Source organism: Peromyscus eremicus, chromosome 11, assembly GCF_949786415.1.
Source record: "Peromyscus eremicus chromosome 11, PerEre_H2_v1, whole genome shotgun sequence".
NCBI lineage: Eukaryota > Metazoa > Chordata > Mammalia > Rodentia > Cricetidae > Peromyscus > Peromyscus eremicus.
Genome location: NC_081427.1, coordinates 42,621,355 through 42,647,181, shown reverse-complemented (window position 1 = coordinate 42,647,181; position 25,827 = coordinate 42,621,355). Strand labels below are relative to the sequence as shown.

General features: G+C 39.8%; 1 protein-coding gene and 1 long non-coding RNA gene across 2 annotated transcripts in view; both read right to left on the bottom strand.

The window, feature by feature from the left end:
• The window catches only part of LOC131922040 (ras-related protein Rab-3C-like), a 122,972-nt gene that overhangs the window by 87,896 nt on the left and 9,249 nt on the right, over positions 1 to 25,827 (bottom strand). The gene's annotated exons all lie outside the window — the stretch shown is intronic.
• On the bottom strand, positions 19,313 to 25,506 carry LOC131921886 (uncharacterized). The gene is made up of 3 exons (XR_009382133.1): positions 25,333 to 25,506; positions 19,525 to 19,647; positions 19,313 to 19,437 (listed from the first exon to the last, which is right to left on the bottom strand). It is a non-coding gene; the product is annotated as an uncharacterized LOC131921886 (long non-coding RNA).

Here is a 25,827-nt window from a genome sequence, read left to right as displayed (position 1 = left end):
TCATTTTCTTCATTTCCTCTATCCCCCACCCCAGGACCCAACTAAATCATTAGCACAAAATACATCTTACATCTTCAATTTGAATAAGACCAGAGTTAGAAATGCCCGTATCATTTTTTTAAGAAACCGTGAATTGGTAAAGAGCCAGTATTCACTGCTTATGCATTTAAAATGTTCCTGGCTATATGAACTGAGATTTTTCAATCCATGTAATTAAGCTTGCAAGCATAACGTTATGCAGGGCTTCCTCCCCACCCCCCACACTTTGTAATGATCAGACACTGAACATTCTTTGCATATAAATTGTGAATTTCAAAACAGAAAAGCAGGAAGTCAGGAATGCAGAAAAGGAAGAATAAATCAGAGGCTGTCACAGACAAGGAAAGAATAGCAACAAAGTAGTTTGACAGTCCTATGGCTCCTGAAAGAATGGCACGAACTGCAGAGGTTTTATCTTCAGCCGCCTATAACTGTCAGGGAAATGTGCCACATGAGATGGGCAGACCATTAAAACATTAGCAGAGACATGTTCATTTCTTTAGCTAATAGAGTTCAGAGATCCCAGGAAACGCAGTATTGTTCAGACGGTGTGATGAGGTGGTGATGGAACTATCTCTTTGTTGGAAGGAGGCTGGCAGGGAGAGAGGGAAGAGGGAAGAAGCAGGGAAATGGGTATTACCTGGTGAAGCACGGTAGTAAGGGACTGAGATAGCCAACATAATTATATGTACTGTCGGGGGATGTTAGACATTTTGGTGGTTAGGAGACTCATGAAGGACATGAACATGCAAGAAGGAGGCATGGACTCTTGATTTTAAGTGGAGGTCTGAAACAAGTAGGTCTGTCTCCTGCCAGCAGAAGATAAAGAATTTCAGTAAGGCAGCAATCATTAAATCCAAAGGAACTCCATGGGGAGAAGAAGACCTAAAACCAGAAAACTGTGGTCATATAGGCAAATTAGGGACAAGATGTTTGGAAAACAGAGCTTGAAATGGTACTTGGATGATTAAGTGATGTAAAATAGTGAGGAATCTGTTCCAATTGGGTGCCAACCAATCAGAGGGGAAACCAGGGGAGCTTTGAAAGGAAATGATGCTGTGGAGCCCGCCTTCCTCTGGGTGTTTAGTTTCTGGGTTGGTAGGAGATTCCTGGGCCCACAGTGAACCAGCTAGTGCTAGGGCACCTAGGGAACTTGAGACAGCCAGTACTTGCCTTGTTCATAGTGCTAATAACTAAGGTGTACACTAGGAAGTGGCTAGCCAGAATATTTCTGAATTCCCTTTTTCACAAGGTGAGACATGTGCTTACTTTTAACTAACTGAATCTGAAGGAGAAGGTTGCTTTGTTCACGGCCAAGATGATTAGGTACTGAGTGTAAAATCATTTTCTCAGTGCCATCTGGAAGCTCTTGAGGCTTTGGAATGAAGAAGCTGTAAAGGGGGAGCTCCCTGGGACCTGCTATATTGTTTAAAGAAGGACTGCTCCGGAGCATCCCCAAGCCAATCAGAACTGGACTTCTCATGACTGCTGGGTTACATTCCATTCCACTAACCTACTGAAGTTTGGGCTTTCTATGTCTTTTGGTTTACTCTGATGAACTCATGGCAACCCTCCTTCACACGCACACACACACACACACACACACACACACACACACACACATTCAATGCATCTGCTTCACATTAGTGAAAATGAGCAGATTCCAGATTTTCTTGTCTTCCAAGGGGAGTCTTAGGTAATGACCTAAACAATTAAGTCTAGATTTTGGATCAAACTTCAAGAACCAGGAGACAATTATGTACTTTTTTTGGTTGTTGTTTTATTCCTTTTCATACACGTGGATCATTGTATAGCACAGAAGACCATATGGGACATCCTTCCATATCGATGAAGAAGTTCATCTCACAAATCCAAAATTCACAGAAATCATGGATCAGGCTGTGATTGTTAAAAGTAGAGACACTAAGACAGTCTTCTTTGTCTTTCTGTCCACAGTGTGGTCTATAGGACACAGCCAGTAAACACTGACTAAATTAATGCATCAGGCTAGGAATATAGGTCTGTGATGGAAAGCTTGACTAGCAAGCTTAAGGCTCTGGCTTAATAACTTGCCATGACACACCCCCAAGACCTCATGCTACTGGGAAAGCGATGTAGTGATGAAAAGTAAATTCAAAGGCAGATATGGAGGCCAACCTGGGGTCTTCTGCTAATTAACACCGTGAAGAAGATTTCTTCATGAACCGATCAGCTTTATTTCTTTACAAGGACTCTGGCAACTTTGTGTTTTACTTCTCTTCCATCAAGGCTACTGAGTACCAGAAAAAGGTCACCTCACATCCAAGGAGCTATTTTATAACAAAACTTATTGTAAAACTCTGGTTATCATAATGCAATAATAGTATTATAGCCACATATTGTCATGTGTGATGCTTACCCTTGGTTAGTCTTCATCTTCAAATGACATTAAATCAGCCTCCATTTAACCTGAAAAGGTGCCTGTGATGAGAACACAAGGTGATACCAATATCCTAGATAGCACTTAGTATCTGAAAGAAATGGTAACTTCCAGCCTCTATACCTGCTTAGTCCAATCAGGTATGTGAGGCTGAGTAGGTGATTATATCTGAGGGTTGGGCATACCTTTAACTTAACTATGTCATTAAAAAAACCAATAGTATTTATTTATCCTGGGCTTAACACAGTTCCATCTGCTTTCAGATAATCCTGTGAGGTTGCCTGGGGCATAAAGTGTTAGCCAATGTACACAGTGGAACGTTCTTGGGTAAAGAAATTACTGCTCTGCTAATCAGAAAATAGGCAAAATATAGTTTTAACTTCAAAGCTAGTGTATAGAGATTTTTATCATTCCAGGGACTCACTTTTCTTTTAATTGGCTTAGTGTTTTATTTAATATCTCTTGAAAATTGAGGATCTGTGGGGAGGGATACAGATCAGATGGTAGAGAACTTACACAGCCCTTAGAGTCAGTTCCCAGTATCCTTGGGAAGAAGAGGGGAGGGGAGAAAAATCAAAGAGAAAATCTGAACTTGACTTAGTTCAATTTCTGCAAAGGATTGAGAATTAGATGAAGCACTGTAGCTTTGCATCTGGATGCTTTCTGGGTGGTCTGGAGCTCACAATTACAGCCTGCATCTGTAAAATGGACAACGTAGCCCAATCGTGATTCTTCTTAGCTGATTCTGCACATGTTAAAATGACACAGCAGAAGGTACCAGGGGGTAGCTTGTGGAGAACGTTTGCCTCTACTTGAGTGGTGTGTTAGCCATGACTGATCACCGTCTTGCTATTTAATGAACATACTAAAACCTAGATGAATGATGCATGGGGTTGATTTGTCCTGCCCTCATTCATGATGAGGGGCATGACCACAAGAGACTAGAGGTAAAACTAGGAAACAGGCACAATTGATTTAGAAGATATCCATTTTCACTGGATGCCCCACCCCAGCTCACAGCATTCTCTGCCCATCTGTAAGAGCCACAGGAGTAAAAGGTCTGGGCCTTTTTCTTCCTCTATTACTCCATGGCAATCTTGAAATTCTGCCAAGCACCCATGAGAACATCTGCTTTACTGTAAGATTGCTGGTGTGTAACTTGCCCTGATAATAAAGTTCTTCCTAAGAAACCTCAAGTTCAACAGGCACTCTTAAAATACACCAGAATAGCTAACCCCCATTAGCTGTTTACAGCTAACTTTTTCCCCAATGAGCCTCTATTGAATGCTAGTATGTGTCATACAATATACTCAGAGTTAAAATTGCAAAGGTATAGAACAATTACATTCTTTCATGTCCCTTCAGAAACTGAGACAGGAGCCATTTTCAAAGCATTTTCTGGACAGAGTTAGGCAAAGTGTGTGAGCAGAGAGAGACCTCTAACTCATTGGGACAGGTATGGGTGGTGACCTGGAGGTTTGTAACCACTTAAAGACAAGACCAAAATAGCAACTAAGCATTCTGTCTGGGAGCAAATAATTAGGCTCTCTCTTTTCTTGTGTAATCTTTAACAGACCATGGCTCATAAGCTTCTGTGCTGGTAGGCTATTCAGAGGCCCCAGAGACCAGCTGTGGTTGACCAACCACAATATGCCCAAGTGAAGGTGAATGAAGATTCTTTCTGAAACCTTCTCTCCTCTCCTGAATTCCTCTTCTTCACTCCCTGCATGATCAGTCGTATCTGGAGTCCCATTGTTACCTTGGCCACATTCTACAACTTTTGGAATACCCTGAACTGTACCTCAACCCTTTACTACCCAATTAATTTCTGCTTGACATCAGGGCCCAGAGAAGTTATTAGTTCTTCCAAAGATCACCCCTGTGCTGCTCTCATAACACTACTACCTTGACACCCATTGCCTGGTTACTTTCAGTATTTGCACTGGTAACTGCCATGAGTTTTGATTCTTGCCTAACTTCAGAAAACAGATCTATATCTTTCTTCTTCCTCTCTGAACTCATTGCCTGGAACTACTGTGTTCCCATAACACTAGTTTGGAGGCTAGATAGATAGTGGGTATGTGGGCAGACAGATGAATAAACACTGAGTTTTTTTTTTTTTTTTCAGTAATCTTTAGAGAGCCTCTAGGACTCCCAATAATTGTTCTACTGGAAGAATAATGGGTGCTATGTTTCTTTTTTTTCATACTTCCAGCTAGTTGTATTTCAAGCATCTGTATAAATCAGAAACATATATTTCTCATTAGAAGCGAAACACATTATTAGTCACGGACATATATGCTCTACACATTCATTTAGGAGAGCTACATGACAAAATTATAATTCAGCAATCTCTCAAATTGTTTGCTGAGGTGATTTGCTGACACATTTGCCTCTGCTGAGGGAAGCCTCTCTCCTGAGCCTAATATGTCCACTGGCTGTCATCTAGTCAGTTGCCAGTGTTTCTGTCCAAATTGTCCTCCATCACTGCCTAGGAAATCATGTTTCCCAGATGACAGCTGCTTTTGATCATAAATCATAAATATATTCTCACAAATATAAGTTGACTTCTGAGCTGTTCAGTTTGGTTATTAAGCAACAAACAGCCAAATCAGAAGCTCCCATGTACCCTGCCGATGTGGTTTCAAGGGCAGCCTTTCCGCATTGTGTGCTCCTGGGAAACCTTCTCAGCTCTCCTGCAGGGCTCTTATCAATGTGAAAAAGATAAAAACAGGCACAGAAGCCTGTGGGCTGTAATCATTTATCTCCATGTAAGTCAAAATGGACAGAATAGTTTTATCATTAAAAATAGCATGGAAATGAAGAGTTGTAAATGAATGGCCAGGAAAAAGACTGGAGAACATTTCTCCTCAGTTCTTGATTTTTAATCAGTGGTAGGAGGTTTCCTGGCATCTCTACTCTCATTCCAACTGTCTAGAGTAACTTGTGTGATTAGTGTCAGAACAAAGGAGACAAACAAGCTAGCAAAAACCCTACCATCCTTCAAGAATTGTGTTCTGCTCTGTTTCAAAGGGATGCAGGGCACATAAAGATCTGTTGCCATGGTGGATAAGTACCATCTGTGATCTGGGGAGAAATCTATCCATATCTGGAGCTTTCATACCTAAACCACCATTTCCAATTTCAGCTATATAAATAATGGAGACTTTTTTCAAGTTTTATTTATTTAATGTTTGGGTTTTTTAATCATTTTTTTTCATAACCCAGGTGGAAAAGACAAGTATGTCATTTATATTATAAAATTTCTGTGACTTTTCTGGACAATGTTGATGAATTGGCTACTTAATTTTTGTTCTTTGACAGAAGCAATTTAAGAAAGGAAGGGTTTGTTTTCACTCAGAGTTTGAGAACACAGTCTACTGAATTAGGAAGGTCAGGATGGTAAGCGCTTGAGTGTGGTCACATGGCATCCACAGTCAGAAAGCAGAGAGAGAAGAATGTTGGTGCTCAGCTCACTTCCTCCAGCCTATTCTGTCTAGGATTCTAGCTCATGAAATGGTATCACCTACATTTAGGGTCTTCTCATCTCAGTTTACCCAATCTTGAATTCCTTCACAGACAAGCCCAGAGGTCTGTCTCATAGGTGATCCTAGATCTTGTTAAGTCAACAATCAATATGAACCTTCACAATTCACTTATGGGAAGTATGTATATTAATAGCACAGGTACACTAGGTTTTATCCTGGCTTTTTCATTTATGAACAATGTGTTGATTGGCATATATTGTAATTTCTTTGTGTCTCAGTTCCCAGGTACATAACGGGACCAGTAATAGCAATGCATTAGGGCTGTGGTAAGCACACTATAACTGAGAGGCTAGAAATCCTTTCTGTGAGCCATTTCTGTTATTACTGAATCACACCTTTTGCTTGATTGGGAGTCAAGAGTGCCAAGCAAATGTTGATTCTCAACATAGTGAACCATTTAGATTGAGCTACTAAGGAAACACAGAATAGTAAAATTAGAAGATATCTTAAGAAATCTTACCTTTAGGTTAGAGTTCAATGGAAGGTAAAACCAAAGCCCAGAAGACGTAATGCACAGGTGATTGCATATGGCAGCATTAAGACAAGCCATCTGACCAGATTCCCCTCTGCTATGGCTGCTTCTCATAGCTATGAGCTCTGTGAACTCTTTTTCTCATATTTATTTAACTGGTCCATGTAACACACATGAAACCTAGTCTTAACCAACTACAACATTATACTGACTGTTTTCACTACCAAGCCTCAACACAATCTTAAACAATAACAGCTATTATTCCCTGGACTTCACATTACATTTTCCTGTGCAGAAGGCTAAGGCATGACTTGCCCTAGAGCAAGAAAAAGCCTACTAGAAAAACAGTGCTGTTGACTCTAGCTAGCACCACTGGACTCGTTTTTTCTTCACAACTGACAATATTTTTAAAGCCAGATGTTTATTTCTTGATTGTTCGTCTAGCCCTACCATTCTTCCCCAGGGAGCTCATTCTTCTGTTTACAATATCCCAGGGGGTGCAAACTAAATATACTACTGAAGTAAAATCCCTGCAAGGCTAATAAACGAGTTCATCGAAAGCGAGGCAGGGAACCTTTTCAGGAGTGGTATGGCAATTAATTGGATTCAGTCACAAGAAGGCAGGAATTCAGAAACAGATCATTTACAACTGGGGATTCAGAGGGTCACGCATAATGGCTTGAAAGGTAGAAAACCATTACTTTCAATCACACATCTATCTGGAAGCCAAATCAGGCACTTTATGTGTGTTTTCAACTCAGTACCATATGCCTGAATTTCCAAGAGAAAATATGGTACATTTGTTAGTAGTCTGCCTATGCAGCCAAGTGCCAGTTACATATCATTAATAATCTGCTATCTGTCAAGTGTAGCCTTAGATTTCCCTAACATAGGGCAGGAGTCCTAAAACTAACAAGTAATGGCAATATTCATAGTTGAAATATAGTTCTTTTATTATCCCTTATATTCTCTTCTTGGTAAGTTTAGGATAAATGACACAGATCTCTGCTGGCAGGCTTATTTTTGTGCATATTCAGTTATTCTACATCCAAATCTGCAGTTATTTTTAGGATCCAAATAAATGATGACTTTTCGTCCTCCTTTTTCACACTCCCAGGAGTTGCTCTTTTAGTGAAAAATTTTGAAATTTATCACATCCATGTATTTATTTATTGGGGGTACACACAGCACAGCATGCGAGTGGGGGGTCAAAGGACACTTTCAGGAGTTAGTTGAATTTTTTTATAAAAGAAAAAGAACCAAGTTAAATTGGTCACTTTGATACCAAGTCACAAAACTAAGTAAGTGCAGAAAAATTAAACAATTACACAATTATTACTGATCCCTTCTACATAAAATGTGCTTATATTATCAAATCAAGATATGGTTTAATTTTCCACAAATGATCAGCCCTTCTGGAAAACAGTGTGTAGAATAATGTTATAGAAAAAAAAATCCTAGTGGTCAATGGATAAAAGACCAATGCAGCAAAAGAAGGGCAAACTATCGGTTCTATGAACTGTATTCAAACCACAGCTCTGCCCCTTATGGTCAATGGATGAAAGACCAGTGCACTAACAGAAGGGCAAACTATCGGTTCTATGAACTGTATTCAAACCACAGCTCTGCCCCTTACTATCAGCCATAAGGTGACTACATAAATTCTCTGAACTGTAGTCACCCCTATGGATATACTAACAGTAGATATATACTTATAGAGGCTATCATGGTTTTCAATGGTACAATGTAGGAAGCTAGCCCAGGGCTTGGTAGTGGGATGTATGTCATCATAATGGCCAAGGATACCAGGAGTAAGGATATGCAGTCTTTCAATTTTCAAGAAGCTTTAGAATTTGATTTGAGTGGGTTTGGTCTCATGAGCGATTCATTAAAATTTTGGACATAAAAAAATGTCACCCGTCAAAACCAAGTAGACGCTGCAATGGGATTCAAGAATTGGAAAGTCTTAATATCAACAGGATAAAAAAAAAGGAACACTTCATTGAAGGACAACTAGGAGAAATGGACAAAGAGCCAAAGAAGACAGAGGAAAGCTTAGTGTTGTGGCAAGGGCTGGAGCAACAGCTCACTTGGTAAAATGCCTGCTGTACAAGCATAAAGAGTGGAGTTCAGATCCTAGGCACCCACACAAAAGCCTGACATTGTGTACATCTGTAACTGCATCGTTGAGGGGGGAGGGGAGAGACAAGAAGACCCCTAAAACTCCCTAGCCAGACAGTATAGCTAATTTCATGAACTCGGGGTTCAAAGAGAAATCCTATCTCAGAAAATAAAGTGGGTTATCATAGAGGAAGAAGACAACTAAAGTGACCACAGGCCTCCACCCACATATGCGTGCACATGTGAGCGTGTGTGTGTGCATGTGCACACACATGCACACATATGTGAGTGCACACACACATACATTAAGCAAAATTAAGTAAGTCTATGGAAAATGTAGTCAAGAGTAGATGAACCATTTGTGCTTGTTATTAAGATATAATTTACAGCTGAACAGTTGCATTGGCTAGTAAGAATAGAAACCAAACTGAATAAAAGTGACTTCTATTTCAAAGTGAGCAATAGAAGACATTGGTAACATTCTAGAAGGCTGTCAGGGAAGAGAAGGAAAAAATCAAAAATCCAAGCTCTGGACAGGAATGGGCACAGTCTACTCTCATCAACCAAATCCCTGCTATTTAACCTTGACAGCCCACCAAATAATGTCTTTACAATTAGGTATTGACTATTAAGTTATTTTTTGTGGAAAAAATAAAGGCTGAAAATATGTATTTATTTTGAGCTATTTTAAAGATGTGGTCTTATTTTGTTTTCCAATTGCTGTGATAAAACACCCCAACAAAATAGCTTACATGAGAAAGCTCACAGTTTAATATATAACTCACCACTGTAGAAAAGGTAAGGCCATAGAAACTTGAAGCAGGTGTTCTTATTACATCCACAGTCAGAAGAGAGAGCAATGAATGCATTCATGCTCGTGCTCAGTTCACTTTCCCACTTATGTACTTGTATAAAGTTTGGAATCCCTTGGCTAAGGAATGATGCCCCCTACAGTGGGCAGGCCTTCCCATGTCAATTAAGGTAATCAAAATAATCTGCCACCAGAGGTACCCACAGGTCAAGCTACTCTAGACATTCCATCACTGTAACTCCCTTACAGATGATTCTAGATTGTGTCAAATGGACAATGAAAGCCATCATCATAGAAACAGATGTGCCATTTCCAAGATCTCCAAAACAAGTGCCTTCCTTCATAGTTTCCAGCAGGCTGTGGCTGTTCACCTGTGGTGCTGTTTGTCCTTTAAGATCCGTGGCTTCTCCTATGTTAACACTGTGGAGAAAATCCCATTGGGAAATGCATAGCTTTTGATGTCATATATATATATATATATATATATATATATATATATATATATATATGTGTGTGTGTGTGTGTGTGTGTATGTATATGTGTATATAGTACATAATATAGTATTATTATACTATATAATATATACACATACACACAAGATCTATTACATATGTATACATGTATGTATTGTGTATATATATATATATTGCATATGCAGTACTTATACTATATTTAACATATGGTATATATAGCATACAGTATATGATATATTCAACTTATTTCATTATATATATATATACACACATATATATATAATGAACATCAAAAGTTGGCATATCCTGAGGAGACTTTCTCCCCAATGCTAACATAGGAGAAGCCAATGTATATACAATGTATATATATTATACACACACACACATATATAATCATAGTCCTCCCACCACACACACACACACACACACACACACACACACACACACACACACACACACTCCTGGGGAGAGGCAGAGCACAGTTCTGTATCCTATTTCTCTCACATATTTCTGCCAAAATTAATTTCATCTATATATACATAATAGATTATATAGTATTGTGTAGATCTACTCAGAAGCTCATCATGCTTTGCAATATTTAAAAATAAAATATATGCAAATTCCAAATGATAATATAAGAATTAACACTTGAAAGTTGACGTGCATTTACTAGAGACATATATGAAACTTGTTCTCAAAATGTTGCTGCATTATAGGATGAGGTTATTGGTTTCATTTACTTGGCATTATGAGAGTAATTGATGTGCATGACACAGAAGTGAGGAATAATTAGGGAGTGTTCCCATAACTCTTTCTATCATTACAGAGAGATGAATCCCTGTTTGAGTTTACTTACAGAGTTGTTCTAAGTGTTGATTTGTGTTATTCTCAGGGAACATGGAAGAGCTGAGCAAGCTTGATAGACAATAACAATGTTCAAGTAGTCTCTCTACCAAGCCTGCAAATTCCTACACTGCATTCTTGGGGGAGGGGGGATCAACTCATTTATCTATTAATTATTATTTATCTACTAATTATTATTAACTTTTGCACATTTGTTTATCATTTGAGCCAATAAAATCTGTTAAATCATAACATATTCTATACCATTTGCTTGCAGTTGCAAATAGTAGTCCTCTTGGAGCCATCAAAACCAACAAAATCAGCTTATTCATTAACATTACTACCTAGTTTAATGGGATATATTTAAAGTCAATGAAAGACTTTTTCCCTAAAAGCATGATGCAAAATATCAACAATGTGACTCTACTGAAGTCAGGAGCCTCTTCTGTCACCACTCAAAGTCAGAATAATTATAATATTGCACTGATTCCTAGCCAGAGTTGCTGTCCCCATTTTATAATCATGTGAATTGTGGCTAGCACCCTGCTAGAGGAGACACCTTATCTGGAGAGGCTGTCTCCCAAAGACATCTGATTTGTATTCCTTCTTCCATTTCAGCATCTCTTGGTGATGCTTATGAGGGTATTTTTTGGAGTCAGATATTTCAGTTGCACCTTATACACCACCTGAAGCAAGGCAGCCTCAAATAAAACACAACACTGAATTCCATGGAAGTAATTATTACTTATAATTATTTCCTCACGGTATGTTGGCTCATAAATTTTAATGCAGTGCTCTCTGTGACGGTGATTGCCAGCCTTCCTAGCATCTGTGGGATAAATGTTTATCCAAGCAGGAATAATAGACTCTGAAGAGATGTCCTAGTCAGCCTGAATCTTCCTTTCTCGTCCTCTGCTTAAGGTTATTTTACAGGTGTAGGTTTTGGGGAAAAGGGAAAAGTGGCCAGTGCCCTTGCTTTGCAAGTTCTATTGTATAAACTGTGATTCCTGTTATTTGTCTTCCTGGCAAAGAAACAGGTCAGTGCAAAAGAGCTCCAGGGCAGGCAGAAAATTTTACTGCTAGCTGCTGGAGGGTCACTCATTCCAACGGGAATGAGCTTAATGTTGGCAATGGACTGAGACGGCTGCTTCCCACTTCCCCTCTTTATTCTTGGTTGGCTGGAATGGGAGAGGGAAGAAATCAAGCACATTGACCGAAGGCAGCAGGGGTGAAATGTGTCTTTGCAAATGGGAGGCACTGCACAGGTGAGCATCTGTACTGTTCTTGTCAGTATAGAAGATGCCTTCTAAGTAGCAAGTTTCTCTAGTACTTTTAAAACCCACATGGTCCCCTTGGTACAGCTGGAAGTGTGTTAGTCTTATAAAAAACCGTTGATTATTTAATAGAGTATGGGACACATGGACCAGAAATACTAGGAAGACCTGACAATGAAATAGGATTGGAAAGAGAGAGGTAGCACTTGATTATAAACACTTGATGATTATAATATAGATCTTTCAGAAGATATAATCTCACATCATCCAAGTCAGGTTAGCATATATATGTTACTAGGAAGACACTGTTTAAACCCAAACTTTGTGGCACAGATCTGTAACGGGAGCACTTAGGCAATAGAGACAAGAAGACTCTGAGTTCAAGGGCAACCTGTGCCACAGTATTGTGTTCAAGGTGAGCATACACACACAGGGTGATCATGCACCAAAATTAAACAAAGAAAAAAACAACTAAAGGAACACAATACTTAAATGCCCATCCTCTACAAACAGCTTGAAAAGAAAACTTGGGAGGAGGTAACTTATTTGGTGGGCGATAATGGGAAGCACGTTAACTCCCAGGAAATATTATATGCTGATTGATTTTGCCTCTCACAACACAGATATGAAAGTCTTAAGCCATATGATGGTAGGTGGTAGTGGAGCCTCTAGACATGAGTTTAGATGACACTGAGAAGGTAGTCCCATAATGAGATTAGCATCCTTATGAGAAGAGAAAGCAAGTAGCTGTGCTCCATGAAGCCCCCTCTCGTACCTCCCTCCCTCACCCCTTCTTCTTTACTCCTAATGGGGACATATAGCAAGGGGAGTTCATTATAAACCAGGGACAGTATGAAAGCACTCTGTTTTTGAGTGTTTTCAATGAGATTTCAAGAACAAGCCTGCTGGCATGCTTTTACCTTGGATTTCACAGCCTCTTGAATGATAAAATGAGTAAATAAATAAATTGCTGTTGTTTAAGCACCTTGCATAGTATTTTCCATGACAGAAGAAGCAAACCAGTTAGATTGGACAGGAAAAGAGAAAAAGAAAATACAAAGATATGTTTTGTAGGTTTTTCATAAAGATATATTACTAAGGCTATAGAAAATATATCTGGTTGTCTTTTCCTTCCTTCGTGTGTGTGTGTGTGTGTGTGTGTGTGTGTGTGTGTGTGTGTGTGTGTGCATGTGTGAGAATAAGGATGTCTCAGTGGCATTATAATTTCCTAAAAATATACAGAAATTTTAATAAATGTCCTCTTATAACATTGGAGGCTGGAGGACTTTTCCACTGACTCCAATATTTTTTTTTAACTGGGAGCTACAATGGCTGGCAGAAAAGGGGATTTATGGCCCTGCATTTCCAGGCTATAGTTGGCAAGCATAGATACAGTTAGCTGACCTGTGCAGGAAAGCCCCTATGGAATTTGCGAACATCTATGTGTTGGTTTGGGGGAGGAGAGACACTTAGTGTCACCAGGATGGAAACTACAGCTGGGCCTGAGCATCAGAAGCAGGATACAGAGTCTGCAGGGGCCTTGGGAACACCTGCCTCCCACATCTACTGAATAAGAAAAGGGCGTTTATAAAGGGTGATGGGAACTGATCTGAGACTACCCAACAGTGTTTCACATTCTTCCCTTTTGAGACTGACGAACACTCGAAGTCCTAAGCAACATGTAATTTTTACTTCCTTCTAGTTTCAATTCTGAATTCTGTGCCTTGCCCTGACACTGTCATTCTAACAGGTTCACAGAATTTTCCACCATGTTTATATTTGGAGGACCAACTTGAGTTGTAAAGTGGGTTATTATTTCAAAATAATAAAACTATATTTATTGTTCCATGGTGTTTGCTATTGTGTCTTATCTTTTGAAAGTATTCATTTTCTAAAGAGGTCATAGGTGTAAGAGTAATACTTACTGAAATGTGTCTAAAATACATTAAAAAATTAAAGCGAAACAATTTGGAAAACATATTTACAGAAGGAATGAAGTCCTCTTTACCAAACAAACTACCAGCTGTGTTAGGAATTCAGCCATTCATTTTCCTTTCTGCATTAGAAAAAGAAGCAAAAAATTCAGTGAGAACTGTTCTAAGGCAAACTGTTCAGAATAGTCACAGAGGCTGGAAGGGGAGTCCAGCAAGGATTTGCATATGCACAACCCCTGGTCCAGAAAGGTACCTGTACTAGCCAAGTCCCAAAAAGTTTACAGCTCTAGACACAATGAATCTGAATTTGATCCCAAGATGACAATTCTCTGTCTTACTTAAATATATCCAGTTCTCTAGAAGTCATCCCTACAGGCCCAGGAATCTATGCTGCTTCCAGATAACACAACTTGATGAAAAGTGTTATTGGAAACATGGAAGCAGGAGACTTCATTTGTAGAGCTCACATTAAGGATGGACTGCAGCCCCCATCCACGTCTTGTTGGACAATAGAGACCCAGTTCTCACCATAGCATATGTATCTGGCCAGCAAGTTGTCTTTCTATGACTTTGATATTCTGTCTTCTGGAGGGAGAAGAGAAGAATGAAGCATTTCTGCATATAAATAAGTACATTCATCAGTAGGTATCCAAGGAGGATTGAGTCCAAGACCACCTGTGGATACCAAAGCCTGCCAATGTTCAAGTCTCATATAAAAATACAGTGATATTTTTTATAACATAAGCACACTGTCCTATATGCTTGAATCATATTCCAGTTACTTATAATGCCTAGTTCCACAGAAAAACTAAGTGCTATGTGCATAGTTGTTGTACTGTGTTGTTTAGTAAATAACATCAAGAAAAAAACCTACATGTTTAGTACTAACATGAATTCTTTTTCAAATATTTTCTACCACAGTGAGTTCAATTTGAGGACCCAAAATCCTCGGAAACTGATAGCTGAATGCAGTCCAGTGTGGTTTCTCTAGGATAGATGACTAAGATATGGTATTATTTCAAATATCAAATAGGAATTCAACAGATCAGGAGAATAATAAACTTCCCTGTCCCTCTTGGAGAGTTCCCACATCAAATATTCACATTACTGTGAGATTGGAACTGAATTCTGCAATGCACTTTTACAAATGCCCTTTTTAATAACCCGTTTCCCACTCTCCCTCCTCATTGCCCTCCTCCCTCTTCTTTCAGTCTGACATCTTTATCTTGAACACCATTCTTTCTGCAACAAGAATCAACAGACTCCAACATGCTCCAACCACACCGCCTTCTCCTTTGTCCCACTGCCCTACAGCTAGGTGGATCCAGGCCATGTGGAGCCTAGAGTTCATACAACTTAAAGGTAACCAGCAGCTTGAAGAGCTTCTATATATTCAGAAAGTAACCCACATGGTCAGGACCCAAGAAACTTGTATGAGGAGGGGGTAGTTTCAGAATGGCAAAGCATAATTTAGCTTTTTACTTGGTTTACACCAATAAGAAAAACTAGTATTTCTTGAGACACTGCTCCTTTGATTGCCCTTTATAATTATAAGGTAAATATTCTAATTGCATCCATTTTATGGCTGAAAAAAAGCTGGAACTGATAGGAGTTAGTTGGGTTCTAGGACTGAGCAGCTAAGAAGCTGAACCTAGGCAGGCCATGAGGGCCTGGCCTCCTAGGTAGAAGGCAGTACTGGTTCTTGAGAGGTGATTTTTTTTTCTCGCCAGCCTTTCAAAGATAAGAATAAATAGCCCCCAACTTGAGCAGCTGAAATAATAGGGAGGAAGAATGGTAATGAATATGAGAGCTTAAAAATACATGAATAAAACTTAGGAGGAAAGCTAAACACGCTTCTTGACCAAATATTTATAGAAGAAGTGAGCACAGTCTCACATCATCAGACACAGGTGCACACCTTCAAGTAGCCAGCACCTAAATGACAAGCTCCCATGGGCCTATTATGAAGTTCTCGGGAGTCCAGAGTAGAAGGAACAGCTACAGACCATATCTAAATGATAGCTTACCCATGTATCTGTGTCAATAATAAGATTTCATTCAGGTGTATCAAGTTTTAACTATTGCTGACATCTTCATTTATTTATTCCCCTTCTCTGTATGGAATATCCATATTAAATGGTTTTCATGGCACTAATTACTATTACATTTTTCTCATAAAAACAGAGCAAAAAAAATAGTATCAGGTCATGGCGGACTCTTCTGTACGTGCTATGTCTTAAACCTCTCTCTCACACTCTTTGTCTTTCTATCATCTAATTTTAAGATGTCCTGAAATCTTCCCAGAAGATCTGCCATCCCCCTGGGGTTCATCTTGTGGAAAGAGTCAAAGATGGATGTGTCCCTGTGTTCCTCAATCCACACTCTAAAAGATATGACACAGCATTTATTTTCTAGACTTAACTTGCTGCCTTGTCTAGGCAACGGTTGGGAAGTTGGATTAATGCTGCTCTGGGCTCCCAAACAGGTCGGTTTGCTCCGCTCATTAGGATTTATGAAGACATGCTGACATGCCTTTTTAAAAGGCAGAGTATCTGTTGTAAATGCAGGAGCTTGAGAAAGCAGCCTCTCTTTGCTTGAGATGGGGAGAGATGGTATTGAAACTTGCCCACTTTCATCTATGGCGTGACACAGAATGGAAAACTACTCTGAAGGGAACTGAGAGAGAGAAAATGCTTCAAGATGTCCATGTCTAAGAGGGAAGTAAATAGGATGGAGAAGAACAAAGACCAGAAGCAAGTCAGTAACCGTAAGGGAAGGAAGTGTTTCTGGTCTTGAAGAGAGGGAGAAAAGATTAGGAGCAGGTAGACCCACTGTACACCAAGTTATGCTGTGAGTCTTGAAACATTGATGCTGTTCTTCCAGCTACACAACCCTCTGACCCCAGCTATTTCAAATAAAAGGTTTTCAGCTGTCAGCTACATTGGAGCCAAGCAAAGGCTGTTCTCTGGCTCCGGAAATCAGGAGGGGCTCTGCGAAGAGTCTGTTCCATTACCTAGATCTATCTGATCTTAATAAATTAAGCTTGCATCCACCTCATCACGAACAGACACAGTGTGAGAGGAGGTATGTCAGGCCACACAGCACCTGCTCTGTAGAATGCTAGTTATCAAATTAGAAGCTTATTTTTAAAAAATCTAGAGTTCCTGCTGGTCAAAGAGCAATTCTGACTTGGTAGACATGGAAGGAGGCTCAAAAACAGATATCTTAAGCAAGACCCTCCAAAGAGTCCCTTGGAGACTTGATAGTTAGAAAGGTTAAGGTCTCAGCGCTACAGTGATTCACCAGAGCCTCCCTGGATACATCCTATGGAACAAGAAAGTCTGTCTTCCAAGACTCTCTTCCTCTCTTCCTTGTTAGTCCCACTCATTATGAGAGAAGCCCTCTGCAAACCTCAGACCATTTCCACCAGCTCTGGAACAAGAAGCCTCTCTCCTCTAATCTCAATTTTCAGCCCTTTGTGTCTGTGTCTTACAAAACTTCTTCTGGAATTTCACTCTCAAAACTCACAGCTTCAGACTTATTGCAGTCTTCACAGATTCTGGCTGGACAGCATGTGAGAAAAATGCTTCCAATTCTCTTCCTCTTGCTTCCAACTGGTTGTGAATTTGTGACAAATTAATGGTACAGATGAAATTTTATGAGTTTTTCATTGACCAGGCAGTTACTTGCTTTGAAAAATTCCAAAGGGGTGGGAGCAGGGGAAAAATTCTTTCTGTGCTCTTACTTTAATTAAAAGGGAAGGCTAAGGAGTCTGGGAAAAAGAGATGCGCATAAAGCCCTAGCTTCAATGTCCATCACTGAGGGAAAAGAAAAGAGTTCAGCCCTACAGCTTACCCAGGATGAAATAATGACTACCATCCAACTTTCCCTCTAATCTATGGTAAAATGTCAGTAATATGCCATCAGGGTCTGGCTCAGCTTTTTATATGGGTGATTTAGTTTAAAAGATCCAGGGATAGTGGCCAAAAGTTCATTCATTCCTTGATTAACAAACCAATGTTTTGCAATTGGACTATCACTAGAAAAACAGGAACATTACTCCCCCAATCATGTAAGGCTTCCTGTAAACTGGCAATTAGCATCTGATCAACTTCGAAAGAGTTTCAGGATCCAGGAGTCTGCTTTCGCTTGCTGTGCTCAGAACTTTCCTAGAAATCCCAATGGAGGAAGAATCCTAATGGTGCCAAGCAGAGACAATGGTTGGAATAAAGAAGGATTTTTCATACAGACTACCTGCTTTTCTAGTCAGAATTGGGGAGGTTGTTACTCCAGGTAACTGCATTTGAGTGACAGGGATAAGAGTAAGGGTCCAACTCTCCAGTTCTTTTTTTTTTTTTTTTTTTTTTTTGGTTTTTCAAGACAGGGTTTCTCTGTGTAGCTTTGCGCCTTTCCTGGAACTCACTTGGTAGCCCAGGCTGGCCTCTAACTCACAGAGATCCGCCTGGCTCTGCCTCCCGAGTGCTGGGATTAAAGGCGTGCGCCACCACCGCCCGGCTAACTCTCCAGTTCTTAACACTAACAATTATCATGTTGTTTGTGGGTAGATATGAAGGGTGTGTGCTCAGTGTTTTCATGATCTAATAGACAATTTAAATACTATTCAGGTTTAATTCCTTATATAATAACATCAATGGACATAAGCTCTTCTGGGTTCTTGGTAGCTTTTATTGGTATGTATGGGTCCAAAGAGCATGAGAACACTGAGACAGGTGCATGACACATACTCTGTTATTTCTCAAAAACAGTTCTACAAAACAAATATATTATCCATATTTTATAGAAAATAAAAAACAAAAAGCCTATTGCAGCTAAATAGTTCATCCAGAATCAAACTATCAGATTCACAGAACTCATTACATTTCTTTGTGCTGTTATTCTCTTTGCTCTTGAGTTGCCCTTGTGTTTGGCACACTGTGAAGGATTTAATATACAAATGGATGAACACCAGACCAAATGCAAAAATAGACTTTGGTCCACAACTTGCATCATCCTTGCCTAGGAAACCAGCCTCTTTGTCTATGATAATCAGCCAACCAGGAAGTAAGCCTGCTGTAGGTCAGATTTGATGGAAGCCAAACTGCTCGGTCAAGTGACAGTCTAGGAAACTGAATAGAATCTTCATCAATCACCCAAATGGACTGGGACACATTTAATAATTGGTAATCTTCCTAATTTTTACTCCTGTTTCCAACTTAGGACCAATTAAAGAAAGACAATCAATCGCACCCTTAACCAGTCACAAGGGATCTGAGGATGCTTACCTCCCAAGTCAGCCTCCCAAGAGCTTCCCCATGCCTACAGCTTCCCATGAAGGCACTCCCAAAGAATCCATTTCCCACAACATAGTAGGCCCACACCACTGGTTTCCCTTTATTGTCAATCAAAATATAAATGATGTAGCTGACTTCTCTGTCATGGCTATTCTCACTGGGGTGCTCTGTTTATATTCACATCTGTTTCGGTGCTGTAATTCTGTAAATCACTGAAAGCCAATAGAAAAATTGAAAAGCCATAGTGTCCTCCCTCTAGAACCTGGTACTACTCTCACGCAGCAGTCACTCAAAAATACCTGATTTAAGATGTGTTAGATGATTTGACATATGCATGGCCACAGCAAGTCTCTCTTCTCCAAACTGTTCAGCCAAGGGAGTTCAGTAGCATGAACTCCTGAATGTCATCAGTTCCCAGACATCTGAGGTATTAATACCAAAACAATGCAAATGATAAGTGCTGGGAGGCAATTGACAAATAATCAATACATTTTCTATGGCAAAAATGTTTAAGATTACAGATTATGAGTAAGATAGGAAAGAATTAACAAAACTGAATAATGTTAGCCTGAATTTAAATTTTTTTTTTAATGTAATAGGTCAGTATTATGGAAAATAAAAACACATTGTCTTGCCGGGCGGTGGTGGTGGTGGTGGTGGTGGTGGTGGTGGTGGTGGTGGTGGTGATGCACACCTTTAATCCCAGCACTCAGGAGGCAGAGCCAGGTGAATCTCTGTGAGTTCGAGGCCCGCCTGGTCTACAAAGCGAGTTCCAGGACAGGTACCAAAACTACACAGAGAAATCCTGTCTCGAAAAAACCAAAAGAAAACAAACAAACAAACAAAAACCAAAAATACACATTGTCTGATTAACAGGGGTCATTGCCAAGAGCAGTTACGGCAGGAACTCAAGGCAAGAACCTGGAGGGAGAAATTCAAACAGAGACCAAAGAGTTGCTTAGTATACTCAGCTGCTTTTTCTAAACAAACCAGAGCCATATGATCGGGAATGGAACTGTCCACAGTGGACTAGACCCTCCCCCATCAATCATGCTCCACAGACATACTTGCCCACCTGTTGCTGGAGAATTTCTCTCCAGCTCCCACCACCAAGTCCCGCCAGTCTCAGAGCCCACTTATAAAATAAACACACAGACTCTTACATTATTTAAACTGCTTGGCCATTAGCTCAGGCCTGTCATTGTCTAGCTCTTACTCTTATATTTAGCCCATTTCTATTAATCTTTACTTTGCCACATGGCTCATGGCTTACTGGTACCTTACATCTTCCTTGTCCTGATGGCGGCTGGCAGTGTCCCCCTCTCAGCCTTCCACTTCCCAGAATTCTTTTCATTGTCCCGCCTATACTTCCTGCCTAGCCAATGGCCAATCAGTGATTTATTTACTGACCAATCAGCAACACACTTGACATACAGACCATCCCACAGCACTTCCCCTTTTCTTTTCTTAAAAAGGAAGGTTTTAACTTTAACATAGTAAAATTACATATAACAAAACAATTATCAAGCAAGAATTACAGTTACAATATTAAAGAAGAGATCCTATCTATCTTATATTTGTAAGTTTAAGGTTTTATATCTAACTTATCTTTTATTATAACTAAGGAAAATTGTAAGTATCTAGTCTTTAACCACATTAAAGACCTCAGAAGGATATACTACTACCTGAGAAATGGAGAAGGATATAAGCAACTTTTAGGAGTCTTGTAGGGTAGACAGAGACAGCTGGCAGCCTGGACAGTCATTCAAAGTTCTCTTGTAAAGTTGGGGCATCTGTCTTCAGCCCACAGGCCTAGAGTCTCTTATTCACTTTTCTCTGTGTCCTGTAGAATGTCTGGCAGTTTTCTCTGCAAAGCAGGAACCTGAAGGACCATTTTGTCAAGCAAAGTTCAGTGGTCACCTTTGTATGGGTCCTGCATGTCCAGTTGATCAGACAGTCCAGGCAAGAACAGTTTCTTGCCCAAATGGCTATTTTTGTCAAGGTGAAGATAAACTCCGTATGGAGTGTCTTCGATGCCCATCCTCCTCTCTGAAGTAAATCGGTGCTGTCAGGAGCAGACATGTCTCACTGTCCAGAAAGTCTAAACTTTTGAAACATTTTAAATGCCATATTCTGTAGGTCTTTGAAGTGTTTGAAGACTACCTATCTATCTGAAATATATCTATGTATACCTAAAAGACTTAACTAACATGGCTACAAATATGATTATCATAGATGACTAATTATTAATCTATTTTTTAATTATCCATTATAATTTTAAATGAGTTACATAAACATAATACCTCAAACAAGAATAGAAATATATATACAGTATAACAAAATTAAGTTTAAATTTGTATCAATAAACTAAAATCTATAGCGATGTAAAACATTTTAAACAAGTTGTTACTCTTTAAAAGTAGGTTCAATAATCTACCCTTTCATCCTATCATATCTAAACTATCCCCTTTTTTTCTTTAGAAAGAGATTGTATTTATAATCAACCTACTTTAAATAAAAATATTGGTTTTTGTCTGTCCCACACCAGAGGGCTCTTCTGATTTGGGACATAAGAATCTCTTAACCATTTTTTTTTTTTTGAGCAATATGTCTGGGTTTAGAGGGGGAGTGAGCCAATTCCATCTCTAAAGCCAGCTTGGTATATTTGGGAATTTGGGCGTAGCTTCTCTTACTACTTCCTGCTGGAGGGGGGCGCTGTATCTTCTGGAGACAGAAAGAAAATTTTAGGATCATGGAGTAGTCCGTGAGGCTGTATATCTGAGCCAGTTGACTTGAAACCATTCTGGATGTTGAATCATCTGGGCCATGGTGTCATTGGAGACCTTTCAGGGGATCTTGGCTGGTCAAACCTGATGTATCTTAATCTGGAACAAATCCATAGTCTCTGGCTTTCTGTGGAAACAAGAGCAGAGACTCTTTTCCAAAGCAACATATCCTTATATCCAAATTTTGAAGTCAAGGTACCTTTAAAATATACATTTTGGCATAACTCAACAGCTTTTACAATCAAATGTTTTTCTGCAGTTACGAATATCAAAGAGAACATAATCCAGATTCTTTGTGTGGTAGCCATCTTTACGTGGCTTATTTTTTTATATTAGCGTGAGCCTATTGCTTTAAACTGCAGCCTTCTAAGCCTGAAATGGGGCAGTGGCTGCTGGCTCCGCCCACTTCAGCTTCCCAACATGGCGGCGGTCCGCTTTCCGCCAGCTCTGGGAGCCGTAACTCTCATAAATAGTGGGTCTACACTTTTACCAAAGTAGCGTGTAGCCCAGAAACCTCTTTTTTTGTTTTGTACTAGCAAAGGCTAAATCCACCACACAGTTTAATGTGCTACTTGCAGAGGCCTCATTCCCACCATACTGCAGGTCGAGAGTGCACACTAGGAACCCGCCAGTAGCTCAAACCGGCAGCTGCCGCTTATTTGAGAGAGACAATTAGGAAGCTGTTTTTAGGTCCGTTTTAGAATCTTTTTTCTAAGTTTTTAGGTGGAAACTCTTGCCACCACGTTGGACGCCATTTGTTGCTGGAGAATTTCTCTCCAGCTCCCACCACCAAGTCCCGCCAGTCTCAGAGCCCACTTATAAAATAAACACACAGACTCTTACATTATTTAAACTGCTTGGCCATTAGCTCAGGCCTGTCATTGTCTAGCTCTTACTCTTATATTTAGCCCATTTCTATTAATCTTTACTTTGCCACATGGCTCATGGCTTACTGGTACCTTACATCTTCCTTGTCCTGATGGCGGCTGGCAGTGTCCCCCTCTCAGCCTTCCACTTCCCAGAATTCTTTTCCTTGTCCCGCCTATACTTCCTGCCTAGCCAATGGCCAATCAGTGATTTATTTACTGACCAATCAGCAACACACTTGACATACAGACCATCCCACAGCACCCACCCATCCAATGGGGGCAATTTCTCAACTGGCATTCCCTCTTCCCAGCACAGCTAAGTGTATGTCAAGTTTGGTATAAACAAACTATGACTAATCTGGATTCCAATTTTTATACCCTTATTTGGATAGACTTACACTCATTCACCTTTGCTTTCTCTTTTATCCTGCTCAATCTTTGATGGAGCCGCTGCAGTGAGAATGTTCAGGGTCAGTAGAATTAGTTTTATGCAGGCAGAAGCAGAAGGGAAAAAATATTGCTCCTATAAAATTAACTACTACCTATTTGGGGAAATACGTTGCCTTTCCCTTAAATAATACTTCAGAAATATATTGGGTAATTAAATATTTAACTGGTACCACAATTTAAGCTGTATTTTATGATAGCAAGTCCTATATAATTTTAAATGAGCTGGGTAGAAAAATACCAACAGGTGATTTGGTGACGTAGGCACAGCTAAGCTCATGTATTAGACAAAAGCCTGCCTCAGTCACCAGGCAGTAGTGAGAAGAAAGTACATATCAGCATTTCAATAACATTTTTCTATGAACTCAATGATTGTTTTGCTCTGAGGTAGGACATTAATTTTATGAGCATTTAATAAACAAGCTGTATGGATTTGACTTCTCTGTGTAGCTAATGGCCCTATTTAAATGCACAGATGTCTCAAAAAAACACCAGGACATACCTCAATAGTGCGGCTGACTGAACTTGGGTAGATGAGAATTTACCAGTGGCTCATGATGGAGTAGGGTATGAGTAAGGGGTAGCTGGGGTGGGTGAGAGGGTGGAGGGACACTGTAACACTGTTCAGGAGGTGTTTTACTTCAACAGCATCTTTTATGCCTTATTATACATCAGAACATCAAAATCAAGGTTCTTCATGCAAATGTCTGTATGCTTTAGAACTGGAAATGCCTGACTCAAAAAATAAGAAGTTGGATGGGTGAGTTTAATGCTGATAAGATAAAGGATGTAAGGAATAATAACATTCTAATTGAGAACTTACATTGTACCCCAGATTGGTATCTTTTATGATATTCTAGCGAAGGTCCCATACTACTTCTATCCCAAGACTACTCACTCAGCTGCTCTCAAATCTAACGATTGTCAGACACTTTCCATATAGCAGAGGCAATTCTGAATAACTGGTCTTAGATAAATGAAGTTTTAAATTGTCAAACTTGGAAAAACTAAATCTTGGAATAGAAATCTTTTTGTGTAATCATAGGTAGGAAAAAGAAAGGGAAAGAAAAGGAAGACTGAGGAAGATCAGTCACTTGACCCTCAGAAACATCAGTGAATGACTGGCTCTGGGAAGTCCTCCACTTCCTGTTGGCCTGAAGGTGCTTTCTGTGACCTTGGGTCTACCTACAGTTTCCTTTTTCTGATGCAGTGGCAGACTGGTCTCCATGTGTCTCTCCAGCATTTGTCTTCCATGACATTTCTTCCTATCACTGGTTGTTGATGCTTCCTGACTTTTTTATGTTAATCTGAATAATGATGTTTGATGTTACTCTAAATATAACAGAAAGAATCATATGACCTGGAAGAAATCACTCGCCCTCTCTGAGAGTTAGTTTCCTTTCAAAGGATCAGTGTCCACAGCAACATTTCAAGGTGCTTATTATAACCATTAAGAATAAGAGCTGCATAGTGTGGACCAGAGCTGACTTGAGAATAATGGTTATAGAGAAAGGGTGTAGAAGAATAGGTTGAGGGAAGATGCTCCAAAGCTTAGACCGTAAACCATTTGTCACTTCTTATGACTGTAAGAAAAACCACACAAGGGAGAGGCTTGTTTTAGCTCAAGGCTTAAAGGTTTCATTCCACATTAATTGGCTCAGTTGATTTGGGGCAGGTGGAGAGTTAGGATGCGGCAAAGCAAAGATGCCCACCTCGTGGTAGGCAGGAAGTAGAAACAGCAAGGAAGGAAGGGTTAGTCAGTGGACAGGACACACACTTCCTTCAAAGGCACACTCCTAGTGACTAGGCACCATCACATAATAGCCCATCCAGCTAGGAACCCATCAATGGAGTAATCTATTGGTGTGGTTGGTACCAATCCTCTTTCAACAGAAACATTAGCAGGGAATCGAACCTTTGACAGATGTTTGAGGGAAACATCATATCCAAATGCTAACAGTGAAGTTGAGTGAGGGACTTACTTTCTGTGCTTCAGGGTTCTTACCTCACAGACTGCCAGGTCCCACCCAACCATCAAACAGTGTTGAATGGAGGAGTAAGGATTAAAAAACAATAGATATTAAAAATAGAGATGTAGACGTAAAGAAAGAAGACAGAGACACAAAATAGCACCAAGAGGGTCCTGGGTCAATACCACAGTTGCCCTTAGTTTATTTCTCAGGGCCTTTTTATACCCAAAGCAAGGGAGGCAAAAGACCTCCCCCCTCAATGACATCACAGTTCAAAGTACAAACAAGTGTAAACACCTCCTTAATTCTCAAGACATCTGGTAACCACGCCTTTGGCAAAACATCCTGTTATTCATCTTTGAAGGGTAAAACAAGCTAAGACTCTCTGATTGAGTCAAAATGGAATAGACTACACTATGGAGTCTCTGTGGGCCCCCACAACAGACTTTTGTGAGGATTGGGTCACTTACCACATACAACTCCAGCTAGCATCTAAGAGACCATTGAATGCCAGTTATTATTTTTATTCA